Here is a 19,405-nt window from a genome sequence, read left to right on the forward strand (position 1 = left end):
AAGAAGAAATAAAAAGCAAAACAGAAATATCTTTTTATATAAAATTTGAAAGTTTTAAGACAAATAGAATCAATGAAGTTGGAAAGAGAAGAAAACATATGAATGGGGAAATCTGACTACATCTAAAAACAAAAGCATTATAATGTAAAGGGAATTGATGCACCTTTATAAGACTTTATCAAAGAAAAGCAAATGATTAAAGAATATTTTTAAACTTTACAAAACAAATAATGCAAATTACTAAAAACAATTAAAATTTGCTTAAAAGCATTAATATGCAAGAAAAGGGCATTTAAAAATTGCTGAAATGGAATTCATCAAATTGGCAAGAATAGTAAAGGAGGGAATATTTCATTGTCAGGGAATGGAGTTACAGGTACTCTAATATACTAATAATGGAATTGTGAACTGATTCAATCATTCCAGAAAACATTTTGGAATCATTCAAGAAAGGTTAATAAATTATTCATTCTTTTTTGACCCACACTTTTTGATACTATTATAACTGAATTTGGTAAGGAAATTACTGACAAAAAGAAAAGACATGTCATCACAAAAAATATGTATAAAAGCATTATTCATGATAGTAAAATGTTGAAAACAAAACAATTTATGGTTATAATAATTGTAAGTAATGAACATATCAATTGTCAAAAATTTAGGCACATATCTTTTTGTAATAACAGCAAGTTTGAAATAATAATAATTATTATTATAAATATATATATGTGTGTATATATATATATATATATATATATATATATATATATATATATATAAAACCAAATAACATGCAGAAAGCTACAAATTAGAAGGTGACATTCTGTATAAATTATAGTGGTTAACTTTTTGGTAGAATGCAGTTTCTATATCTAGTTTCTGTGGGATAATGTTGTGATAGAGGAGGACAGGAAGAAAAAAGAAGAGGAAAACTGAATTGAAAATTTGGAGGAATTTGGACATGTGATGGACATGGGAGCTAGACATTAGGTTTGGGGAAGAGAAATTTGGCAAAATAGAACAAATTAAGGAAAATTTTAGGAATAATCTGTTACAGATTTCATATCCCATGTTTATGGAAAAAGATTAAAGGTAAGGAAAAAAATGGTCTATTTCTGATATTTGGTGATCTCTGTTTTTCCCCCCATCTTAAAAAGCAAGAAAAACATTTTAAATTGTATTTTATCTCAGATTTTCTAGATATTGCTCCATGTGAGCTTACAAATATTAATGTAATTATTTAATTCACAATATTACATCAAGAATGGTCTATTGAAATAATGAGCTATACTTAATGAAATGGTATAGTAAAAGGCACAAATGACTTTTCTACTTATCAACATATAGGAACTATTTAGTCACATTCAGACTTCTAAGAAATATAGCATAATAATAAATGCAGCAATTATATAACAATCAGACAAAGCCAAGCCAAGATTAATTTATATCTCAGAGAAACCCAATATAACAAATTAAAATTATATTTCCAATGAATGAAAATAAAATTAAAAATGCAAACAAAAATGGTTTTTGGAATGGGAAGTTGATTCATGTCTGAAAAAAAACTGACAGCAGAAACTTGAAATTTTCTGAGAAGCTTCCCAATGCTCATAATTCTCCCAAGTCTGCTTGCCTAAAGAACCATTCATTTGATTTCTAAGGGTAGATGAGATGGTTTTCAGATTCATCATCACAAAAATCAGTTTGGGAAGGAAAAGATGCTCCTTCCAAGTTTCTGACAAAATAGTTAGTTTACAAATACAAAATGTTTACTAGGTTATTTATAGAAAACAATTTCTAATATACATATTATAAGCCAGAAAAAAGTATTTTTGTTATTGTTCAATTATGTCAGGACTCCTCATGATGTGAGTCTAAAACAATGGTATTTTATAGAATAGAAAGCTGAACATTTGGTCATTCAATAAAATCTAATACAAAGATAAATAAAGATCAATGACTTAAAGTTATGGTCACTAACTTCTCTACTTTTTAATCATGTACCATTCTTAGTAAAAAATTTTGAGTAATACTTCCAACATATGTATGTTTATTTCTTTATACAATGTATGCTAATGTGCATATTATAAATCATACTTAAAATAGAAAAAATAAATAAACATTCTTTAATTTTAACAAAAATATCAGAAATCTTTTAAAAAATCTTTTTAAAATTCATTAGTAATAATAATGGGAGAAAAGTATTTGCATGTGATCACTTATTTCATATTTATAAAGCTTACTCCCTTGAAAAAACTCCTGGAATCATTGCAGGTCAGTTTTTTCTCTAGAACCTAAAATTTTAAAGAATAATCTAGAGAGGTTATGAGCAAGGATGACAAAGAGGTAGGTACCTCAGAGGAAAGGGCTAGCAAAATCAGTCGGAGTTCATTTATCAGTGAGGAAATCATACTGTTCTCTGACCCAGGAATGTAAGAAAAGCCATTTTAATTCACAGTTTACTGCAAAAAGTTACAGTTAATCATAGACTTCTTTAAGGAAGCAGTAAGGTAAAGTAAATTTTTGGTAGAGATGACAAAACTAAGAAAAGAGGAGAATTCAGCTGCAAAGTTAGGTTTGACCACTGGGGCTGGAAAGAACAATTAAGTCAGACAGTTAAGAAGGCAGAAAGGATGAGGGAAGAAGAAAAGATGGGAATAGCCACAAGATAGTAGTTGGGGCTAAGATCAGTAGAGATGCTGCACATGGCAGAGAAGGGGGAGAGCTTTTAAGGAAATCAGTCCCCCATCTGTGCTAGGAAAAATCAGTGGCTATGAGTGGGGTCAGGCATATATCTGCACATTTAGGGTCAGGCATACACCTTGGCAGGCTACATATCAGAGGGTGAAGGGGGAGGGGTAAGGGGCTGAGGTTCCTCTCAGTGTTTACATTTCAGAAGAGACTGAACAATGGGGGAAGAAGTCATAAGTCCATAAAAATGCCAGAGAAGCATAGATAACAATTTCTAAATATTGCAGGAAAAGTTAGATGAATATTTCCCTAATATTTCACTTTCAACAATTACATGATTTCCCCAATAGAATACAGTCATTAAGGATTAGAGGAGAGATTTAAACCTATCTTCTCAGTCAGCTTCTTAACTCAAAGCTCCACTGTCATGTGTAGCAGCCCAATATTCTTAAACTGTTTATATGTTAGATTGTTTATAAAATGCTTATAAAGTGTTTATAAGAGATGAAAACCATATCTCACAAGATATATATTATCCAAAAGGGAAATTTCCTCATTGACTGCATTTATAAAATCAAAGTACCATTTTTTTAATCCTCTCCAATATTTTGCAAAAGATTTTGTTGAAATTTGGCAAATAATGTTCTAATGTCAAAAGTTTTTTTTGGAAGGTATTCAGAAAATGCTGACTGTCTTATATTTTTAACTTAAAAATATTCACTCAAAATTATTTAAATGGTTTAGAAAATTATAATTGAAAAATTACAAGTTTTTAAAGTGTACATTTATGAAAATTTTTATAATTGATATTTAAATTTTTTCCACCAAAAGGGGAGGGGGAAGTTAGTTTCTAAATATTTTGCCAAATTGTGATTATGTCATTATAGGAGTTTGTTAGTAAATGTTTAACAACTGATTCTCGGGGGGGGTACATATGATGTACTTTAAAGTTTAGTCACCCTCTTAACATTTTATTCATCAGTTTCTTAAGTCTATGTCATTAAAAAAACAATTGGTTAGACCCTAAATTATACTGTTATTCTGTAAATGTCTGATTTAATACTCAGGCAACAAGTTCATACTGGCTCCAACACAACTGTGCTTCCTTCTATCAATAGCTAATGAATCCAAAAGCTCAAGATAGAAGTTAGGTGGGATTCATCATTAATAGTAATGAATGTAGTTCAAATGATCTTTATAATTCCAAGTTTGAATAATCTGATTTCTTCTCAGATCTGATTAAATAGATCATTTTTGTTTTTATGTCACAAGTGAGTTGCTAGGTATATCAGTGGATAGAGCTCTATGTCTACAGTCAGTAAGATTTGAATTAAATTTGGCCCCCAACACTTACTAGTCTGGCTATATCTAGACAAGTCCTTTAACCCTGTTGGCCTTGGTTTCTTTATCTGAAAAACAGAATACCACCTACCTCCCTGTTGTTTCAATTGAAATTTTATTTTACTTTTTCCAATTACTTGCAATGGTAGTTTTTTTCAACATTTATCCATTTGCAAATTTATGAGTTCCACTCCTTCTTCTCCCCTCCCCATGGAGGTGAACAATCTGGTAAAAGCTGTACATGTACAACAGATTTTCATATTAGTCATGCTGTGAAAGAGGAATTAGAACTAAGGGAAAGGAAAATACATGAGAAAAAAAGAAAAAGAAAAAAAACATAAAAGAAATCCCCCCCCCCATAAGGATGGCATTGTCCATAGCAGATCTCTCAGGGTTGTCCTTGATCTCTAAAGTGCTGAGAACTGCATCCATCATAGTTGATCATCTCATAATGTTGCTGTTAATGTGTATAATTTTCTCTTCACAGAGAGCATCTGTTCATGCAGGCCTTTCCATGTTTCTCTAACGTCCAATTGCTCATGATTTCTTATAGAACAATATTCATAAACCATAACTTGTTCAACTATTCCCCTATTGATGGGTATCTTCTCAGTTTCCAGTTCTTTGCTCCTACAAAGCAACCTGCTATAAATATTTTTGAATATGTGAGACTTTTCCTGTTTTTATGATTTCTTTGCAATATAGACCAAGTATTGGTATTGTTGGATTGAAGGGTATGAACAGTTTTATTGTTCTTTGGGTATAGGTCCAGATTGTTCTCAAGAATGAGTAATCAGTTTACAATTCCACCAGTAGTGCATCAGTGTCTGAATTTTTCCACATCCTCTCCAACAATGATCATTTTCCCTTTTTCTCATCTTAAACAATCTGATCCTGTCTCCCTGATGTGAGGATGATAGTTATAAAGTTCTTAGCACAGTATCTGGTAAATAGTAAGCACCATATAAATGTGAGCTATTATTATTGTTTTGTGAATGTTTACTGTGTGGTTTGTACCAAGACAAACAAGTTTGGGTGTGCCATTTTCTTGTTGTTCACTTACGCCTCCATTTTATTTCCATTCTTTATGTTTTTTGCTGCAAACTTTTTTTTTTCCTTCTTGCTTCTTTCTTTCTTTTTCCAACTACATGTAATGGTAGTTTTAACAATCATTTTTTTTAACATTTTTCTCCCTCCCTTTTTCCCTTACCTCACTCTCCTTTCCTTGATAGAGCACAATGTAACATAGACTCTACATCTATAACAATGCTAAACAAAGATACATATTATTCATGTGAAGGAAGAATCACATCCAAATGGAAGAGGAAATAATTTAGAGAGAAGAAATAAACATAATTCATAAGACAACTTTTTTTAAATTGAAAATAGTAAACTTTGGCTTGCTTATTTAACTCCACAGTTCCTTCTCTGGATAAGGATGGCATTTTCCATCACAAGTCTTTTGATTTTGTGTTTAATTATTGTATTGCAAAAATAATCAAGTCCATCATAATTGATCATCAGCCCATGTTGCTGGCAGTGAGTGTAATGTTTTTCTGGTTCTACTCACTTCACTCACTTACTGCAATCTTTTTAAACCACTTGTCCATTTTGTTATAGTTGATATAATGAAAATTAGACAATCTACCTTTTAAATACACTAACTGGGCACATCAAAAATTTTCAGTATAGTAAAAGTGAACAAACAAATGAGGATTCCAGTGCTAACCCTTTCACATTGTGGGACATCATCCTTTCCTTGAGATACTATCAGTTAAGAACAAACCCCAACATCAGAAAAAGGTTTTAGAAGAATTTTAACCAGTCATTTGACAGAGGGGAGAGAGTTTGAAATAGATATGTCTGTGAGGTATATATAATTTAGAGCTCAGACAGGAAGATCAGCACACTAAATGCATGAGAGCAGTTGCCAGAAATGGGAAGTTTCCCAGGTAAGATTGCTTGAGTTGTCTATCAGCAGGTAAATAAAAAATATTCCATCCAATTAGGGAAATCAAAAATAGAGGATTTTGGTGGATTCAGAACAAGACTTGGATAGCATTTAAAAATTCCCTTAAGCCATGGCTTCCCCAAATTGTCTCTGACATTAGTCTGACCTCTACTGCAAACTTTGGGTTACATATTTTTTTTCCTAGCCTCAAACAATACTAATAAATAATAAGGTGTCTCTCTATAGGAACTTTTTAAACCCCTACTTTCTCATAGTAATGGAAGCATAATTACAGAATAGAGTTAGGTTAAGTATCAAAGTTCATTAAAATAACCCACATCATTGGAGATATTCTCTTGACACTTTAGATTGTCTCGAGCTTGATAATATTCAAAGGAATAAATTGAGTAAGTCTCAATGCTTAAACTTCTACTGGGAGTGTAAGTAACTGGGTAACAGTGCACTACACAATATAGGGAGATTACCCAGGCATTGAAAACAACTGTAGAAAAGAAGGCATATAGCCATGAATATAACATATAATATAATGATAATGTTGTACTTCCTTCAATGTAACAAAAGCATAAAACAAAATCAGTTAAGCAAAATCATAATCTCATGCATCCCCTGAGACAAACTTTCTTAAACAGATTCTATAAGTAAACTAAGTCACATAACACATTAAATTACATTTAGAGGTTCACAATGTACAACAGACTGAGTGGGGGAGATTTACATATCACCAAGATAACCAAGAAAACAAAGCAGTTCTAACAAATAACAGTTATTTTGGAAAGTGACACTTCCTATTGACTTCTATTTGAGGAATATAAAATAATTAGCATTATTTTTTCATAAATCAGGTTTTGGTCAAGCAGGATTACTATTAACAGAAGCCAGAGTTTTAATTAATGAAGGCTGCAGAAGTTATCATCCAGGACACATGAAAAATAAATAAAATGAATTTGAGCTTATCCCTCTAGGAGGCAAACATACTCACCAGGAAACATCAAAGCAAGAGAGAAACTATGATCATCAATATTAAATACCACAAAGTCTTCTTGTTCCTGATAATAACTTCAAACAACCATTTAAATCAGTATCACTTATCCTAAGTCCCAGATTTTTGAGTACCAGATATATAATCATATACATAGCTTTTTTATCCTTATGATAGATTCCTCTTGGTCTAGTCAATTGGTTCTTTAGGTTTTGATGCTAAAATCTAAAATTCAGCTCTTATTAGCAACAGAGCTATAAGATCATCAAATTAGGAACCAATAATTCACCTAGGAGTTCAGAAAATTTATTGCTCTTTCTATCTTTACCTGAACTCTGTGTGTAATATGGATAATGCTAAATACAGGTTGAAGGAAGAATATTTTTAAAAGATGGATAGGGGTTTGACTTGTTAATGAGTCCTTCTCAATATTATGAAACAGGAAAAAACTCCCTTAACTTAAAATTTTCTTTACACAATTGTTAATTTAATTTTATATGTAAAAGCATTAATCCAATTTTGAGAACTTCTTACTAAAACATACTTAAAGTCTTGGTCCTATCTGATTCCAGGTAAGATTAATTAATTAACTTTTATTTTTGGAAAACCTAATTGTGCAGCAAAGTTCTTTGGCATCTTAGCCAAGCTCAGATCAGAGAGGAAAATAATCTGTTCAGAAAGAAAAGAGAACAATGAGAAAACTGAGTCAAGAGACTCCTATATTAGATTATCTCTTCTTCTGAAGCAGCTCTCAAACTAGACCCTCTTTGGGCAACACCTTTGAATGGTGGATTTTTGTCTTAATGACAATTTGTAAGAATCATATTTGAAATCAAAACTCAGAAAAATATCAAATTACAGTCCCAACAGATTTCACTTCAAATAGTACATTCCACTAATCATAACTTAGGGTTAAGTTATTGCTATTATTACATTATTGTCATAAAAAGAAGTAATATAAGGTCTTATCTTATTCATCCTATTCAATTGAAATCCATTCTGGAGCAGGAATCAATCAATAATAGCCACATTCTGAAATTGTAAACATTCGATGAACATGTTCATTCAAAAACTGAGACAAATGCTGGCTACTTGCTGTAAGCCTCCAGACTAACAGATATTCATATTGCCTAGGAAAATTCTTAGGTAAATATAAAATCTTTAAAACTAGAGTTGGTACTAACCTCTCTAAAAGATGAAACTTCAATATATACTACTCAGGTACAATTTCGTTATTTTGATAATAATAATGCTTGTCAGTCATTCTTGAAGAAGACCGTGCCATCCAAGGAGGTGATGTCATGACAAGTACATGAAGTGAATCTGAGTGAGGGGATGCTGTGCTAAGTCACCAGCCTCACTTTCTTCTCCAGAGCCATCTGTATGCAGTGGTCAGATATAAATCAGGATGACAGGAGATGGAAATTATTTTCATACTTAATGACTAAGTAACCTTTCAGATATGTCACTTAAAAAATAAACAAGTCCTTATGATTTACAAGTTATGAAGAGGTTCTAATTTCTCATCAGACCAATATGGCTGATAAGATTATGTGATCCTGCCCAAATACAATATCCCAAGGAACCTAATAGAGGATACTTTAAGAAGTCTGTGGAACTTCTCACTCCCCTGCACCTCCAGTCTTCCAAAAATAAGTTACTATTATCCATTTTAAAGCAAAATCAAAATATATGTAATGAAATACTTAACAGTTTTCAAGCTGGGTGATCACATTTTTAACTGTTCAATTCATATTCTAATGGCATTAATTAAATAGTTGGCACATTAAATACTTAACAGTTTTCAAATATTGTGATCATATTTTATAACAACTCAATTTATAACTTAATGACATTATGAAAGAAATCATTTTTGTCATCAATTTTAAAATTAATGTTGTTTCTGATATAATTTCTTCAATGATTTATTTCCACATGACTTCAATAGTCTTGTTGTGAGAAGTAAAAATAAACTGTTCTTCCCCCAAAAAATGTATTTCAGTCTGTGTTCGGATACCATCAGCTCTGTCTCTGGGATATACTGCATTTTGTATCATAAGTCCATCAGAGAAGTTGCTTCAATTTTTTTTCCCACAGTTGCTATTATTAACTGTATTTACCTTCATTCTACTGCTTCCCACTCCCATCTATTCTGTTCTCTCCTTTTACCCTGTCCTTACTCAAAAATGTATTGTATCTGACTACTTTTTCCCATGAACTCCCCTCCCATCCCCCTTTCCCCCTTTTCCCATCCCTTCTTTTTCCTCTAGGGCAAGATATATTTCTATACCCTATTAAGTGTCTATGTTATTTCCTCTCTGAGCAATTTCTGATGAGAATGAAGGCTCACTCATTTCCCCTCACCTTTCACTCCTTTCTACTCCATTGCCAAAACTTTTTCTTGACTCTTTTACATGAAATAATTTAGTCCGTCTACTTCTCCTTTCCCTTTCTCCCAGTACATTCCTTTTTTCACCCATTGACTCCATCTTTTTACTATATTATACCATTATTTTCAGCTCCTTCCTATCTTGTCTATCTATCTATCTATCTATCTATCTATCTATCTATCTATCTATCTATCTATCTATCTATCTATCTTCCTTATAACTGCTCCTGTAAATAAGAAGGTTCATGTGAATTATCAGAATCTTCTTCCCATGCTGGAATACATACAGTTCAATATCATTAAATCCCTCATAATTTGCCCTTCCTGTTCACCCTCTCTATGCTTTCCATGAGTCCTGTACTTGAAGATCAAACTTTCTGTTCAATTCTGGTCATTTCAACAGGAAAGTTTGTAAGTTACCTGTTTCACTGAAAGTTCATTTTTTGCCCCCTGAAAGGGAATATTCAGTTTTTCTGGGTAGTTGATTCTCAGATGTAATCCAAGCTCTTTGACCTTCTAGAATATGATATTCCAAGTTCTTATGTAGATGAGCCCTTAATGTAGATGATGTCAAATCCTAACTATAGCTCTACGGCAATTGAATTTTCTCTCTCTGGCTGCTTGTAGTATTTTCTCTTTGACTTGGGGTTTCTGGAATTTGGCTGTATTATTCCTGGGATTTTTTTTTTTGGGGGGGCGATATCTTTCAAGTGGTGATTGGTAGATTTCCTAAATTTCTATTTTACTGCTTCTAGGATCTCAGGTCAAATTTTCTGTTTTATTTCTTTTCTTTTTTTAAGTGATTTGCCCAAAGTCACACAACTAGGTAATTATTAAATGTCCGAGGCTGGATTTGAATTCAGGTCCTCCTGACTCCAGGGCTGGTTCTTTATCCACTGTGCCAACTAGTTGTCCCTCCACTGTGCATTTGGCTGCTCCTGGATTATTTCTTGAAAAATGAAGTATACATTTTTTTCTTGGTCATGACTTTCAGGTAGCCCCCAAAATTTCTAAATTCTCTCTTCTGGATCTGTTTTCCAGGTCAGTTATTTTTCCAATGAGATATTTCACATTTTCTTCTAGTTTTTCATTTTTTGGTTTTATTGTTCCTTAATTTCTCACAAAGTCATTAGTTTCCTTTACCTTCATTCTATATCCAAAAATGTTATATTTTTGAGGGGGGGGGGTTGCAAGGCAAATGCAGTTAAGTGGCTTGCCCAAGGCCACAGAGCTAGGTAATTGTTATTAAGTGTCTGAGGCTGGATTTGAACCCAGGCACTCCTGATTCCAAGGCCAATGCTCTATCCATTGTACCACCTAGCCACCTCAGAAAATGTTATTTTCTTCAGAGAGTTTTTTTAATCCCTTTTTCCTACTGGTCAATTCTGCTTTGTAAGGCATTCTTCTCCTTGTTGACTTGTTGGACTGCTTTTTCCATTTGACCTAAACTGTTTTTTAACTTGCTATTTTAAACAATCACTTTTTTATATCTCCTTCACCAAGCTGCTAACTTGGTTTTCATGATTTTCTCTCATTTCTCTTCTTAGTTTTTCTTCTACCTCCATTACTTGCTTTTCAATCTTTTTTTTTTTTTGAGCACTTCCATAGCCTAAGACCAATTTCTATTTTTCTTGGAGGTGCTGGATACAGAAACTTTGACTTTGTTAATGTGTGTATGTGTATGTGTGTGTGTGTGTGTGTGTGTGTGTGTGTGTGTGTGTTTGTGTGTGTGTGTGTGTGTGTGTATTTTGATCTTCCATGGGACCAAAGTAATTTTCTAGGATCAGATTCTTTCTTCTGTTGTTTATTTCCTCAGTCTATGACCTGATTTACTGCACTTTCACACTTTTGGGGGTTTTATGTACATACCCTTCCAGGGACTCTCTAATTCCTCCAATGACTTATGAGGGTGTCTGGTTGTTCTCCTGTCCTGTACTCTGGTCTATGAATGACCACAGATCCTCCCTTCTGCCCTGGAGCTGTGAGGAGGATCTCTGGTACTCTATGGCAGTATTGGGGCTCAGACTGCAACCTGTATCTGAGTATGGGCAAGCAGCAGTCTTGCCCCAGGGACAGCAAAGAGACCTCTGCACTGCCTCCTCACCCCTTTATTGTCTGTGAGCTGAGCACTTTGAGAGCATCTACTGAGTGACTTCTCAGTTTCCCTGGACTGCCCTGAGGCCTGCACTGGCTCACTCTGGTATGGTAGAATTCTCCTGCCAACCCTCCAAGCCATCCCTAGAAATCCCTGGGTCAAGAGGTCTGGGAAGCACTCCTGCTGTGGTGGCCCCAGGTGCCCCCAGGGACTCAGGTGCCCCAGTGGGCAGTTATTGGGATTCTGGAGCTGGCTTTATCTGGCACAATGTGGCTATCGCCCAGGCTGTGCTATAGCTTCTTCCAATATTGTCCTGTTGGGACAGACCTTTTGTAAGGATCCACCAAGCCCTCTTGGGCTGGAAAATTGCTTCACACAGTCTCTCTGTGAGATTTCCCCCCCTCTAGAATTTGGTTAGAGTCACAATTTTACAGCATCTCAAGTTTTGGGGGGAAGAGTTTTCAGGAATTCCTGACATCATGCTGTCATCTTGACACCCTCTCCCCTACCTCACTAGGACTAATATTATGATTTCTTTAAAATTATTCTAAAAGAAAAATTAGAATCCTAGCAATGACATAAACAACATTATGGAGTTTTAAAATACTGCACAAAAATTTGCAAATCAAATAACGTCAATTCAGTTGAATTCATTTCAGGATACTCTTATATAGAATATAACTTTATCCATTTATCAATTTGGCATTCTATACTAAACACATTCAAAAACTAGTATCAACTACCATTTATAGTAATATGCACTACAGAGGATATATATACATATATGTATACATATATATATATATATAAATAGTAGATATACAGACAAATAGATATAATTTGCTATGTTCCAGATACTATGCTAAATGGTTTATAATCTGGGAATATAGGTGTTATTATTAGCCACATTATACACTATGCAGTTGAGGAGACAAACTATGGTGAAGTTGACTTATTTGAATTTGAATTCAGGTTTTTCTGATCGATACAATTTCTTATCACATAACTTCAGTGCCAAATATCAAGTGTATTTTGCATTAAGTTCTGGTTGAACACAATTAATTATCTTAATAGGAAAACACATTTCACTTTAAATGAGACCACATTATAATTTAGTTTCAGGACAAACTTCAACCAGATCAAAATTGAACCTACAATCATAAATAGAAGTTTTCCCAAGGGTCATTAGCAGCCAACAATTCAAATTATAGAGCTTAATTGCTTTAGTTAGCTCACTTTCAAAGATTCATGGTGGCAGTCTCATATTACCATCTGACTCTTTTGGAGTCCATAAGGCTCTAAAGTTTAGGATACTCTTTTAATGGTCTTTCAAGGACAGAATTTTAGTATTCTATACTCAAATAATTCCATTTATGGTTTCTATATAACTTGGTTTAATATCATCTCTCTGAAATTACTGTCATTACTCTAAAATCCCATATTCTTATCTCAATGAGGTCAAAAACCTCTTCAAACCTCTTTCCCATTCCAAACCCTTACTTTACATTCATATTGTCAGTACTAACAGGCTCCACTTTTAAGTTTTTATCTATTCTATTCTTATCCATACTTGTAACTTAACTCTTGTGCTTTTTTTCCCTTTCAGAGGACTTTGATTAAATCCCAACAAACTTCAAAACTTCTGATTCAATACATTATATTCAGTTCTTTTCTTAGTTCATCTCATCTTTTTTTCCTAATCAGATTTTAATCTAACATTCCACTGAATTTCTCTGACACATTATTTCCTCATACAGTACCAATTAATTGCTATTTAATTGAAATTAATTGCTCAAGCTACATAGACTATTTCAATAGGGGGTGAATAAATGATTAGATAGTAATGAATAATTTCAAACCAGCTTCAGTTCTCTTTATTCTCTAATCAAATCTCTTTCTTTTCACTGTCTAGGAATGGGAGGGAGTAATAGAGGCCTAAACCATCTCTCTGTATACATGGGAGCTACAGATGTCCCCCACAATCCACTGAGATAAGCAGTTAGAAAATCTTTAAACTATATTTTAAAATTTTACAGTAAATATAAAACATTCCAGTTATAATTTAGTCTCTTGTTTACAATGTAAATTTGTATAAACCAGAAAAAAATTTATTTTATTTTCTGTCTGGTATCTCTATAATCTTCAACCTGAGCAGGATTTTGAAGAGAGAGAAAAAGAAAGTACCTTGTTTTCCCTGCTCTCTCCTTGAAAGTCTAATCAAAGGTCCATGAGAATAAGTCCTTGCACTTTATATTACAGATTATTTGGAGATCTGTTTTAGATAGTTGCCCTTTATTACTCTTTAACACTATTTGAAGCTTCTTTTCTGTGCTTTTTTTTATAGCAATCTTTATTGCCAACTGATTGTACCCCTTCAAAAATCTTCAAGAGGGCTTCTGAAGTAGAAGCCCCAATCCAAGCCCACTTTATGTTTTCTTCATTAATCTGGGGAAGTCATAAGTGAATGAATGAACTAATGTTGGTTGAACAATCTGATGATCAAGTTACTCAGTCAACCAACTAGGACAAATATCTTATAAAGCTGGGTCCCAATTCCTTCCTGGTGGCTCTTGGGGGATCATAATACCATGTTCACCAACATCTCATTGTGGCTACTTGTCAATCACAAACCAGGTATCACAAAAGTTTTGAAGAGAAACATACGAAGAAAAGAAGAAGAAAAAAGAACTTTGTTAAGTGACCAGACTAGTTTTACTTGATTTTAACTATTTGAAATTGTTTATCAAGTTTTACAGTGCTCAATGAGTCAAAAACCTCTTCAAACCTCTTTCCCATTCCAAGCCCTTACTTTACATTCATATTGTCAGCACTAACAGGCTCCACTTTTGGGTTTCTATCCATTCTATTCTTTACTCTTTACCCATCTACACATCTGGGCTCACTAACCCTGCCTCTATCTTTCCCTGAGGTAAGACCAAACTCAGCCTGTTAACTTTATGGACACTGCATCCATAGACTTAATTTGGGGCCTTGACAACATCTGACCTGAATTCCAGGAAACTCACCAGTTTCATTTGTTCTTGTATTGTTCAGCTTCTGCCCATACTCAAACCTAAAATCACAGAGACTTACTCAGCTTCCATGGTCTCAGAAAGATTTTAGGTTTATTATAGCTGGTTTTAATTGTGGTTAACAAACAAACCCCCAAATTTGAAAAGTTTTAAAAAGAAGTTTATATGGAAATTTGACAGAAGAGAGCCATAAATTTATGTTATATAGAATTCAGACAAAAATATCAGCAAACACTGCAAATTTAGTTAAAAAATTAATAAATATTAAGTAATAAAATATTTCCTACACATACCTCACATTGTATAGCTAAGATATTTATTGAATGGAGAGGCTTAGTAAACCCATTTTTGAGTCAAAACTTGAAAGCAAAATTAATACTCTTGTGTGATAGTGTGATGCTCCAGTGTGTTTATTATGTTTTGAATGTTCTCAAGTGACCATGGGAATATTGTAGTTTTATTAAAATGACTACCTCTCCGTAGCTGGGAAGATAGGAACATTGTTAGTAGAGTGATTCCCACTGGAATTCAAATTTTGCATTCTATCTTCAAATTTCAAAATTTTTGATTGGAATTTTTACCAAGATGTTAACTAATGAGCTGATAACCAAACAACAATATCCAGGTGAATGACAAATATATATAACATACATATACACATACACATACACATACACATACACATACACATACACACATATACATACACACAATACATATACATGTGCATGTGCACTTACATGTACACATACACATACATGTACATATACAGATGCATATACATATACACATAAAATTTGCCAGAGTAATGATATAAGCATATTTCTCCTTTTGCATTAAAAAATAAATATGCATATCCATCTTTCAAAATATGTGGTTTCTTTCTAATTTTGTGGAATAATAATATCCTTTAAAGCTAAATTGCTGTGGCCTTGGGCAAGCCATTTAACGCCATTGCCTTGCAAAAACCTAAAAAAATAAATTGATAGATTTTTTTCATAGGACATACTATGAGATTTTTTAAACTATTTGTGCATTTTCATGTTTCATCACCATCCTGCTCAGACACATAGTCAAAAATATAGTTGCATTAAAAAATGGAAGTAATGATCCCAAATTTATACTCTTCTAAAAACAGCTTACTTAACAGGCTAACTAAAAAGGTTTATGAGTATTCTAAAATTTTTGTTTGGCATTTGTGAAAAGCTTCAACAAAGAGGATGTTCTTGACCTGAATTTAAGACAATTTTGATTGATGATTGAAAATAAATGCTAACAATGTTAGTAAATTTGAATTAAATTTTGTTGTATGATTAATGTTCAGAATTGCATTATTTTCATTGCCTGATAAACAGGCAAATAAATTCTAATCAATGATAATGCAAACACATGCAATTGATAAAAATCACAATCTGCTTCATTTTTTGACCCATAGTGTGTAAGAAAAGGTAAAAAACTTTATTGTAATTGATTTCTCAAAATAAATGCACATGTGACTTATAGTAGTTTAGTGTTATGCTTTATTTGATCTGTGTCAAAGTTTTCTCTATCCAGTTACATGTTTTATATTTATTTTTAGAGGGATATCTTTAGCCACAAGACACATCAAAGGATTACATTATGTATATAAATTAAAAAGTATAAACATTCCAGAAATGAAACTTAAGTAGAGGAACAGAGTGGTACAGGAAGTCCGAGATATTTAAAAAGGAAAAAGTCTGACTCATAATTTCTCTGAAATATTTAGGGCTTTATAATTTTGTAAAAGTTTTAGGTATCACACTTTAATATATTTATATTAAGACTGCCCATTTTTTAGGCATTTAAATGCAAATATAGCCAGAGGAAAGATAGACTAAATTTCTTTTTTTGCTTAACCTTACTGTGATAAAATGATTTTTTGAGGTTACTGAACATTTTGATAATAGAAGCTCTGAAATACTACCAAATAAATATTAATGTGCATACAAGTGATTTTCCTTTTCTTCCAGATCTTTAAGTTTTGACCCTAGTAGTAGCATTGCTAACTCACAGCCTTGGGAACCTATTTCCAAATCACTGAAGCAAAAAGTGTATAAATATATCTGTTTTCCCATAACCCCATGAATATTTTTTCTGTTTTTTAATTTTTGCCAACTTTGCCATATCTGATGGGTGAATGATGACACACCAAAGTTCCTTTAATTTACATATCTCATTAATTATCATAATATTTATAAAAATTATGGCTATTGATACATTGGATTGTTTCTTTGAATACTGCTTTTTCATATTCTTTTACCATTTTGCTATTGAGGAAAGGTTCTTATTAATGCATATTTGAATTTGAAAAATTTAACCATTATCAGAGAAATGTAATGCAATTTTTTCATTTGCTAGCTTATCTTCTAATTTTGGCTGAATTGTTATTTTTTGAAAAAAAATTTCAAGTTAGGAAAATTGACCATTTTATCTCCTCCTGTAATGTTTCTCTTGTTTATAATGAGTTCATTTGGAACCTAGGGAAAATATGGCTCATAAATTCCCTGTAGTTTTTTCCTCTGTGGTTTTTGGAAGTTTATTTTAGGAGGGGGGGGGGAAAGGCCTATTCAATTCAATCAACATTACTCCAAACCTTAATTTACATTTTTACTTTTCTCTACCTAATGCTTTGATGGTCTGAGTTCTTCTGCAACCAGATGCTATGGTGTTATAAGACTGAAGCTTCTTCTCATTGGCACAATTCAATCCAACCTTTTCCTTCTCCTTTTGAAATAGCCACAGAGCTGCCAGAAATTGGTTTATCTCTATATGACTCCATTCTTTCTTTTCTACTCTGACCAATGGAATCTGTGTTTGTTCTGTTAGTTTCTTCCTTTTATATAAATTCCTTAGGGCATGGCATAGTCTCCCAGCAAATTTTTTATTGGTTCAAAGAAGTATAATCCCATAGGTTTTAACTGATTAATTTGAACACTGAAATATTCTTATTTAAGAAAGATAATTATTTTTAACCAGGTGAGATAACTAAAAGAGTCACACCCTTAGATTATTTTAATTATTCTTGTTATCTAGGTGCTAACTCAGTTATTTCTTTGATACTGAAGAAATGTGTAAGGAATCAACATCTTTAAATTTCAGTGCTCTAGTCAGAGCTGTAATGACCTTAATTACAGATATGAGACCCAAGTCCATGTGATGGGGGTGGTGGTGGAGGGGGTTGGGAGAAGGGAGAGTTTCCTACCTATTCCTAGTTCCTGAAGACGGGCAGCTAGGTGGCACAGTGTATAGAACACAAACCTAGGAGCCAGGAGAACAGGAGCCTCAGATACTTGACACTAACTGTGTGACCTTGAGCAAGTCACTTAATTCTGATTGTCTCACATCCAGGGCTATCTCCAGTCATTCTGACTCATATCTAGCTACTGACCCAGATGACTCTGGAGGAGTGAGTGGAGGAGCTGGTGACTTAATATAACATCCCCTTGATTCAAATCCAATTAATGGGTATCACCTCCCTGATGTTGTAAGTCTTCTTCAAGAACAAAGAACAAACATCACCATCAGTTCCTAAAGAAAAAGTCAACCTTAAGATGGTTGTCTAAATTTTAGCAATTATATATTTAAAAAAACCTGATTTTTCTTTAACTATTCTTAGCATTAAAAAGTTACATGAAGAAAAGTGATTGTGATCTAGTTACTTAAGAAAAATCATATTTGCTCTGAGTGGGAAATATTGCCAATAGTTTTTGAATGTTGTCAAGAGCAGTAATGTAAAGAAAAAATGCTCATTTAACAAAGCTTCTTGTCTATAAGATATATTTATGCTCAAATTCATAGTGATTTTACATTTGGAATAAAATAGTCTGTGTATATGCTCTAAGAGAGAGTAAAACTCTTTAAGAATGGTCTTGTACCATTAAAGGTTACTCTTTTGAAGATTTTCTATTGTGACCTCATACCAGCAAACACAAGGACAGGTTTCACCACAGGTATTTATAAAAAATAATATTGGATAAACCTTTGAAAGATGATATAGAATATAGTCTTTAACTGAATAAATTTAAGAAAAATGCAAATGAAAGTAAGGTTGGGGTATGTTTCTGTCATAGCTCTTGTTCAAGAACTGTCAATAAAACACAGTCACATGTTCACTGGTCAAGTCCGTTCAGATGGATATCATCACTTATGTTCTTAAAAAGAAAGGAACCACTGAGCATATGCTACTCTATTTTCCTCCTGCTGTGAGAGAACAGCCACTCCTCCCTTTTCTCTTCATTTTCCAAAATTCCGGGAAAGCTTTGAATGAAAATTAAAATCCGCCCTGCTCTCACTTCCCATGCCCAGGGGTTATATCACTTTAGTTTTCTCTCTTCCTAAACTTCAAGAACTTCAATTCTTGAGGTAGCTAGATGGCACAGTAAATAAAACACCATCCCTGGAATCAGGAGTATCTGAGTTCAAATCCAGCCTCAGACACTTAATAATTACCTAGCTCTGTGACCTTGGGCAAGTCACTTAACCCTACTCACTGCCTTGACTCCCTCCCAAAAAGAGAGAGATGAAATCTATCTGAATGGATGAGCAGGATTCTCTCAGAAAAACCTGGATTTACATGAACTGATGCAAAGTGAAATGAGCAGAACCAGGAGAATGTTGTATATAGTAACAACATTTTATGATGATCAACTGTGAATGACAGATATTTTCAGGAAGACAATTATGAAGGACTTATAAAAAAATGGTAACCATCTTCAGAGAATGAACTGATAGAGTCTGAACACAGATCAAAGCACACTTTTTCTTTATTTTTCTTGTTTCTTTGTTTTGGGGTCTGTGTTTTCTTTAACAACATGACTAAAACAGAAACATGTTTTGCATGACTTCAAATGTAAAATTATACCTTCTGTATTGTGGGGGGCAGGGA

At 33.2% G+C, this 19,405-nt stretch overlaps 1 protein-coding gene across 4 annotated transcripts in view; it reads right to left on the reverse strand.

The window, feature by feature from the left end:
- Positions 1 to 19,405, reverse strand: part of TMEM232 (transmembrane protein 232) — a 196,505-nt gene that overhangs the window by 76,685 nt on the left and 100,415 nt on the right. The gene's annotated exons all lie outside the window — the stretch shown is intronic.

Source organism: Macrotis lagotis, chromosome X (genome assembly GCF_037893015.1).
Source record: "Macrotis lagotis isolate mMagLag1 chromosome X, bilby.v1.9.chrom.fasta, whole genome shotgun sequence".
Classification (NCBI taxonomy): Eukaryota; Metazoa; Chordata; class Mammalia; order Peramelemorphia; family Peramelidae; genus Macrotis; species Macrotis lagotis.